The following is an 8915-nucleotide window of genomic DNA, read 5'->3' on the forward strand; positions in this document are numbered from 1 at the left end:
TTGCCATTACTTTGCAGGTTTTCAAAGGTTTCATAGTGTAGTGGTCATCACATCTGCTTCACACGCAGAAGGTCCTGGGTTCAATCCCCAGTAAAAACAAGCCGTTTTCGCTGTTCAAGCAATTTTCTATCAACCTGTAACATATGAAATTCTTTGTTTTGTTGCCAACTGATAATATATTTTGGCTTCCATCACCAAGAGAACTACGATTTTGGGTTTCTTTTTTATTGACCATTTTAGCAGAAAACATAATCCCATATTATAAAAATCCTGTTTGTTTCAAAATATATAGTTCCTTTAAATACAAAAGCAAACAACTAAACTATGTGGAAAAAAGTAACACATTCAATGTAAACTTCCTTTTAAGCAAAATCCCTTTGTAGGAATAAAACTGGTAAAATATGTAATAAAAATTGTAAATGTTTCATTAACCAAAAATACTTTCCTTCAGCAATAAAAAGGCCCCGTCAGTCACAATTCTGCTCTGCTGGCCAATACACAGTAACTTTCCATCAGGTTTCATAGAGTAGTGGTCATCACGTCTGCTTAACACGCAGAAGGTCCTGCGTTCAATCCCCAGTAAAACCGATCTTTTCTTGGTGTTGAAATAATACTCAATTAAACTACAATATATGAAGTTCTTGGCTTTGTTGCCGAATGATGGGATGTTTTGGCTTCCTTCACTAACAGAGCTACGAATTTGTTTTTTTTTTCCCTGGCGGTCAAAACCCGTCTCTAATTGCCATTACTTTGCAGGGTTTCAAAGGTTTCATAGTGTAGTGGAAATCACGTCTGCTTTACACGCAGAAAGTCCTGGGTTCAATCCCGAGTGAAACCCATGTGTTCTTGGTGTTGAAATAATCCCCTATCAACCTGCAGTATATAAAGTTCTTGGCTTTGTTGCCGAATAACGGGATGTTTTTGCTTCCATCACCAACAGAGCTACGAATTTGTTTTTTTTCCCCTGGCGGTCAAAACTCGACTCTAATTGCCATTACTTTGCAGGATTTCAAAGGTTTCATAGTGTAGTGGTCATCACGTCTGCTTCACACGCAGAAAGTCCTGGGTTCAATCCCCAGTGAAACCAATCTGTTTTTGGTGTTGAAGTAATTTCCTATCGACTTGTAATATGTGAAATTCTTGGTTTCGTTGCCAAATGACAATACATTTTGGCTTCCATCACAAAGAGAACTACGATTTTGGGTTTCTTATTTATTGACCATTTTAGCAGAAAACATAATCCCATATTATAAAAATCCTATTTGTTTCAAAATATATAGTTCCCATAAATACAAAAGCAAAAGACCAAACTATGGAGAAAAAAGTAACACATTCAATATAAACTTCAATTTAAGCAAAATCCCTTTGTAGGAATAAAACTGGTAAAATATGTAATAATAATTGTAAATGTTTCATTAACCAAAAATACTTTCCTTCAGCAATAAAAAGGCCCCGTCAGTCACAATTCTGCTCTGCTAGCCAATACACAGTAACTTTTCGTCAGGTTTCATAGTGTAGTGGTCATCACGTCTGCTTAACACGCAGAAGGTTCTGGGTTCAATCCCCAGTGAAACCAATCTGTTCTTAGTGTTGAAATAATATGCTATCCAACTACAATATATGAAATTCTCGGCTTTGTTGCCGAATTACGGGATGTTTTGGCTTCCATCACAAACAGAACTACAAATTATTTTTTTTTTTCCCCTGGCGGTCAAAACTCGTCTCTAAATGCCATTCCTTTGCAGGATTTCACAGGTTTCATAGTGGAGTCGTCATCACGTCTACTTCACACGCAGAAAGTCCTGGGTTCAATCCCCAGTAAAAACAAGTCGTTTTCGCTGTTGAAGTAATTTGCTATCAACCTGTAACAGATGGAATTCTTCGTTTTGTTGCCAACTGATAATATATTTTGGCTTCCATCACCAAGAGAACTACGATTTTGGGTTTATTTTTTATTGACCATTTTAGCAGAAAACATAATCCCATATTATAAAAATCCTGTTTGTTTCAAAATATATAGTTCCTTTAAATACAAAAGCAAACAACTAAACTATGTGGAAAAAAGTAACACATTCAATGTAATAAAAAAAATTTGTTTAAAAGAACTGAGAGTCCTCAGTGGTTGATACCTTTTAATGGCTAACTGAAAAGATGGTAATAATTGCAAGCTTTAGAGACTACTCAGGTCTCTTCATCAGGCATGGTATAACACAAAATCTGAAGAGTCACATATTTATACACAACAGGACATAGAATGGGGCAGTAAAAAAAAAAAGAACCAAAAAACAAGTTATATAAAACAGAACTGTCTCTATGGCAGGGGGCAAACTGTTGTGGCCATAAATTTTGCTGCAGTTCAGTGTGAAAGTTTTATTGTCCTCTGATAAGGGTCTGGTCCGGGCTGTGACACGCTCGGATGGTCAGAGGAGCACATCTTTTAACTGATGTAAAAAGACATGAATCCATGAGACACATTCATCCCTGCTCTGAATGTGTCAAAGGTCATCATAAGTTTGTATTCCCAAAGTCTCCTGTCTCTCTGGGACTTGAAGTTTCCTTTCAATACCAGCAATTTCATGTCCATGATGCTGTGGTCTGAGTTACAAAAATGTTTGGCCACAGGTAGATCCATCCTTTTTTCTCTAATTGTGTGGCGGTGAGAATTCATCCTTGTCCTGAGCTGTTGTCCTGTCTCCCCTACATACAGACCCCCAGTGGGACATTTGGTACATATAATTAAGTACACCACATTGGTTGTGGTGCAGCTGAAGGTACCTGGGATCTTGTAGTCCTGATGTGATCTGGGAATCTTTACCTTGTCCGTTGTCAATATTAATGGACAGGTCTTACATTTTTTCTGGTTGCAGGGAAATGTTCCTGTTGGTGTTGGAGAGGACAGGGAGCTTCTGACAATGATGCTTCTTAGATTTGGGGGCTGTCTAAAACACAGAAGTGGGGGGTCTGGAAAAATAGATTTTAACCGGGCATCTTTTTGCAGTAATGGTTGTAGTTTCCGTGCAGCTCCTCTAAACACCTCCAGATGTGGATTGTAGGTGACTACAAGAGGGACCCGGGTGTTTTCTTCTTTAGTTTTATAATGTAGGAGATGGTTTCTTGATATTCTGGTGGCTCTTGTAATCTGGTTTTCAATTGTTCTTGGGTGGTAGCCTTGATTCAGAAAGGTCTTTCTGAGGCCCTCAAGGTGATTGTCTCTATCTGTACTGTTGGAACATATCCGATTATACCTGATAGCCTGGCTGTATACAATAGAGTTTTTTATGTGTTTTGGATGAAAACTGTCCCATTTCAGGTATGTTGGACGGTCAATTGGCTTCTTGTACAGGGATGTCTCTATTTCATTGTTCCGTAGTTTAATGATGGTGTCCAAGAAGTTGATTTCCGTGCAGGAGTAGCTGAGTGTTAAGTTGATGGTGGGATGAAACTGATTAAACTGTTCATGGAAGGTCTTCAGCTGCTCCTCAGACTCTGTCCAGATGATTAAATTATCGTCAATGTAACGGTAGTAGGCCAGAGGCCTGATAGGACAAGAGGATAAAAAGTCACTCTCAAGCTTGGCCATGAAAAGATTTGCATATTGTGGTGCCATTTTGCTTCCCATTGCAGTCCCAGTCTCCTGTAGATATATGTCATTGTCAAATGCAAAGTAATTATGGGTGAGGATGAATTTTGTAAGCTTCACCACAGAATTGGCATCAGTTCCTGTATTTTCGAGGAAAATTTTGCAAGCATTTAATCCATCCTGGTGTGGAATGTTCGAGTACAAGGATTCCACATCCATGGTGGCAAGGATGGTTCCCTCTGGAAGAGGACCTATTGCTGATAGTTTTTTCAATAGGTCAGTAGTGTCCTGGATGTAGCTGGTTGTATCCCTTACCAAGGGTTTAAGGATACCCTCTACCCATCCAGAGACTTGTTCAGTGAGGGTGCCCACACATGAAATGATGGGTCTTCCTGGGTTTCCAGATTTGTGAATTTTGGGAAGCATGTAGAATGTGCCTATTCTTGGACTCACCGGTATCAGTTCATCAGTTCTTATGGATATGTCAGGCAGACAAGAGGCCAACTTGTTAAGTTCCTTGTAATAGTCCTGTGTGGGGTCAGACTCCAATTTCTTATAGTAGCGTGTGTCCATCAGTTGTCTGTGTGCTTCCTTCATGTAGTCTGATCTGTTCATCATGACTATTGCACCCCCCTTGTCTGCAGGTTTAATGATGATTTCTTTGTTGGGTTTCAAAGATTTTATGGCCCTTCTCTCCTGGGCACTGATGTTGGATGGTTGCCTCCTGTGTGTGTCTAGGAAAGTGGATTTTACCAAATGTCTGAAAGTGTTTATATAGTTATCCAGATGAGGGTTGCGTCCTGGTGGAGGTGTCCAATCTGATCTTTTCTTGGTTGTCAAGATCCGTCTTCCTTCAGTCTGGGTGGATTCTGAAACATCTGCATCGCTAAAATATTCCCTTAGACGTAGTCTCCTGAAGTAATCTTCCATGTCGCTGCAGAGTTCAATTTTGTCTAGAGCTTTAGTAGGACAAAATGAGAGTCCTTTAGAAAGCACAGCAAGTTCCACTTTGTTTGGTTTGTAATCCGAGAGATTGATAACACAGTTAGATGCATTTTTGCCTTGAATGGAGTGGTTGTTCAAGTTGTCAGATTTTGGCTTTGTTCTCCACCTGTTTGTATTAAGTCCTGAGTTGAGGCGCAGTCTATGTAGCTTCTTTTCCTTGTTGTGGATCAGAAGGGTTCGTAGTCTGTAATAGTATTGTTGTACTTTTTGTTCTGTGCTTTCTGGTAGTGTCTTCCTTTGTGTTTCAAATTCTCTCTGGATTTTACTCTTGATGCTGTAGAAGACATGCAAAAGGTGGTTCCTTAGTCTCTCAGAAGTCCTGTGACAAAGGTTTTGTGCATAATGGGTATTGTAGGTATGTAGAATTGGGTTTGTAATCCAGAGTCCTTTGGGGATCAGATTCTCCTTTTTGCATTTGGATAAGAAAAATATGTCGCTGTCCAGTTGTGCGCGTTTCTTCAGAAGTGTCTTTAGTTCCATAAAGATGCGGTACATTCTGGTATCCTCCATTTTGATACAAGTAAAATATATCTTTGTACCGTGTTAGCCAGTAGAGATAAAAAAAATTTGTTTAAAAGAACTGAGAGTCCTCAGTGGTTGATACCTTTTAATGGCTAACTGAAAAGATGGTAATAATTGCAAGCTTTCGAGACTACTCAGGTCTCTTCATCAGGCATGGTATAACACAAAATCTGAAGAGTCACATATTTATACACAACAGGACATAGAATGGGGCAGTAAAAAAAAAAGAACCAAAAAACAAGTTATATAAAACAGAACTGTCTCTATGGCAGGGGGCAAACTGTTGTGGCCATAAATTTTGCTGCAGTTCAGTGTGAAAGTTTTATTGTCCTCTGATAAGGGTCTGGTCCGGGCTGTGACACGCTCGGATGGTCAGAGGAGCACATCTTTTAACTGATGTAAAAAGACATGAATCCATGAGACACATTCATCCCTGCTCTGAATGTGTCAAAGGTCATCATAAGTTTGTATTCCCAAAGTCTCCTGTCTCTCTGGGACTTGAAGTTTCCTTTCAATACCAGCAATTTCATGTCCATGATGCTGTGGTCTGAGTTACAAAAATGTTTGGCCACAGGTAGATCCATCCTTTTTTCTCTAATTGTGTGGCGGTGAGAATTCATCCTTGTCCTGAGCTGTTGTCCTGTCTCCTCTACATACAGACCCCCAGTGGGACATTTGGTACATATAATTAAGTACACCACATTGGTTGTGGTGCAGCTGAAGGTACCTGGGATCTTGTAGTCCTGATGTGATCTGGGAATCTTTATCTTGTCCGTTGTCAATATTAATGGACAGGTCTTACATTTTTTCTGGTTGCAGGGAAATGTTCCTGTTGGTGTTGGAGAGGACAGGGAGCTTCTGACAATGATGCTTCTTAGATTTGGGGGCTGTCTAAAACACAGAAGTGGGGGGTCTGGAAAAATAGATTTTAACCGGGCATCTTTTTGCAGTAATGGTTGTAGTTTCCGTGCAGCTCCTCTAAACACCTCCAGATGTGGATTGTAGGTGACTACAAGAGGGACCCGGGTGTTTTCTTCTTTAGTTTTATAATGTAGGAGATGGTTTCTTGATATTCTGGTGGCTCTTGTAATCTGGTTTTCAATTGTTCTTGGGTGGTAGCCTTGATTCAGAAAGGTCTATCTGAGGCCCTCAAGGTGATTGTCTCTATCTGTACTGTTGGAACATATCCGATTATACCTGATAGCCTGGCTGTATACAATAGAGTTTTTTATGTGTTTTGGATGAAAACTGTCCCATTTCAGGTATGTTGGACGGTCAATTGGCTTCTTGTACAGGGATGTCTCTATTTCATTGTTCCGTAGTTTAATGATGGTGTCCAAGAAGTTGATTTCCGTGCAGGAGTAGCTGAGTGTTAAGTTGATGGTGGGATGAAACTGATTAAAGTGTTCATGGAAGGTCTTCAGCTGCTCCTCAGACTCTGTCCAGATGATTAAAATATCGTCAATGTAACGGTAGTAGGCCAGAGGCCTGATAGGACAAGAGGATAAAAAGTCACTCTCAAGCTTGGCCATGAAAAGATTTGCATATTGTGGTGCCATTTTGCTTCCCATTGCAGTCCCAGTCTCCTGTAGATATATGTCATTGTCAAATGCAAAGTAATTATGGGTGAGGATGAATTTTGTAAGCTTCACCACAGAATTGGCATCAGTTCCTGTATTTTCGAGGAAAATTTTGCAAGCATTTAATCCATCCTGGTGTGGAATGTTCGAGTACAAGGATTCCACATCCATGGTGGCAAGGATGGTTCCCTCTGGAAGAGGACCTATTGCTGATAGTTTTTTCAATAGGTCAGTAGTGTCCTGGATGTAGCTGGTTGTATCCCTTACCAAGGGTTTAAGGATACCCTCTACCCATCCAGAGACTTGTTCAGTGAGGGTGCCCACACATGAAATGATGGGTATTCCTGGGTTTCCAAATTTGTGAATTTTGGGAAGCATGTAGAATGTGCCTATTCTTGGACTCACCGGTATCAGTTCATCAGTTCTTATGGATATGTCAGGCAGACAAGAGGCCAACTTGTTAAGTTCCTTGTAATAGTCCTGTGTGGGGTCAGACTCCAATTTCTTATAGTAGCGTGTGTCCATCAGTTGTCTGTGTGCTTCCTTCATGTAGTCTGATCTGTTCATCATGACTATTGCACCCCCCTTGTCTGCAGGTTTAATGATGATTTCTTTGTTGGTTTTCAAAGATTTTATGGCCCTTCTCTCCTGGGCACTGATGTTGGATGGTTGCCTCCTGTGTGTGTCTAGGAAAGTGGATTTTACCAAATGTCTGAAAGTGTCTATATAGTTATCCAGATGAGGGTTGCGTCCTGGTGGAGGTGTCCAATCTGATCTTTTCTTGGTTGTCAAGATCCGTCTTCCTTCAGTCTGGGTGGATTCTGAAACATCTGCATCGCTAAAATATTCCCTTAGACGTAGTCTCCTGAAGTAATCTTCCATGTCGCTGCAGAGTTCAATTTTGTCTAGAGCTTTAGTAGGACAAAATTAGAGTCCTTTAGAAAGCACAGCAAGTTCCACTTTGTTTGGTTTGTAATCCGAGAGATTGATAACACAGTTAGATGCTTTTTTGCCTTGAATGGAGTGGTTGTCCAAGTTGTCAGATTTTGGCTTTGTTCTCCACCTGTTTGTATTAAGTCCTGAGTTGAGGCGCAGTCTATGTAGCTTCTTTTCCTTGTTGTGGATCAGAAGGGTTCGTAGTCTGTAATAGTATTGTTGTACTTTTTGTTCTGTGCTTTCTGGTAGTGTCTTCCTTTGTGTTTCAAATTCTCTCTGGATTTTACTCTTGATGCTGTAGAAGACATGCAAAAGGTGGTTCCTTAGTCTCTCAGAAGTCCTGTGACAAAGGTTTTGTGCATAATGGGTATTGTAGGTATGTAGAATTGGGTTTGTAATCCAGAGTCCTTTGGGGATCAGATTCTCCTTTTTGCATTTGGATAAGAAAAATATGTCGCTGTCCAGTTGTGCGCGTTTCTTCAGAAGTGTCTTTAGTTCCATAAAGATGCGGTACATTCTGGTATCCTCCATTTTGATACAAGTAAAATATATCTTTGTACCGTGTTAGCCAGTAGAGATAAAAAAAATTTGTTTAAAAGAACTTAGAGTCCTCAGTGGTTGATACCTTTTAATGGCTAACTGAAAAGATGGTAATAATTGCAAGCTTTCGAGACTACTCAGGTCTCTTCATCAGGCATGGTATAACACAAAATCTGAAGAGTCACATATTTATACACAACAGGACATAGAATGGGGCAGTAAAAAAAAAAAGAACCAAAAAACAAGTTATATAAAACAGAACTGTCTCTATGGCAGGGGGCAAACTGTTGTGGCCATAAATTTTGCTGCAGTTCAGTGTGAAAGTTTTATTGTCCTCTGATAAGGGTCTGATCCGGGCTGTGACACGCTCGGATGGTCAGAGGAGCACATCTTTTAACTGATGTAAAAAGACATGAATCCATGAGACACATTCATCCCTGCTCTGAATGTGTCAAAGGTCATCATAAGTTTGTATTCCCAAAGTCTCCTGTCTCTCTGGGACTTGAAGTTTCCTTTCAATACCAGCAATTTCATGTCCATGATGCTGTGGTCTGAGTTACAAAAATGTTTGGCCACAGGTAGATCCATCCTTTTTTCTCTAATTGTGTGGCGGTGAGAATTCATCCTTGTCCTGAGCTGTTGTCCTGTCTCCCCTACATACAGACCCCCAGTGGGACATTTGGTACATATAATTAAGTACACCACATTGGTTGTGGTGCAGCTGAAGGTACCTGGGATCTTGTAGTCCTGAT

At 40.2% G+C, this 8915-nt stretch overlaps 1 non-coding gene across 1 annotated transcript; it reads left to right on the forward strand.

Annotated features, from left to right (window-relative positions):
• The first annotated feature begins 1503 nt into the window (after positions 1 to 1503).
• TRNAV-AAC (transfer RNA valine (anticodon AAC)) lies at positions 1504 to 1576 on the forward strand. The gene has a single exon. It is a non-coding gene; the product is annotated as a tRNA-Val (tRNA).
• The last annotated feature ends 7339 nt before the right edge of the window (positions 1577 to 8915 follow it).

This window comes from Anomaloglossus baeobatrachus, chromosome 2, assembly GCF_048569485.1.
Source record: "Anomaloglossus baeobatrachus isolate aAnoBae1 chromosome 2, aAnoBae1.hap1, whole genome shotgun sequence".
Classification (NCBI taxonomy): domain Eukaryota; kingdom Metazoa; phylum Chordata; class Amphibia; order Anura; family Aromobatidae; genus Anomaloglossus; species Anomaloglossus baeobatrachus.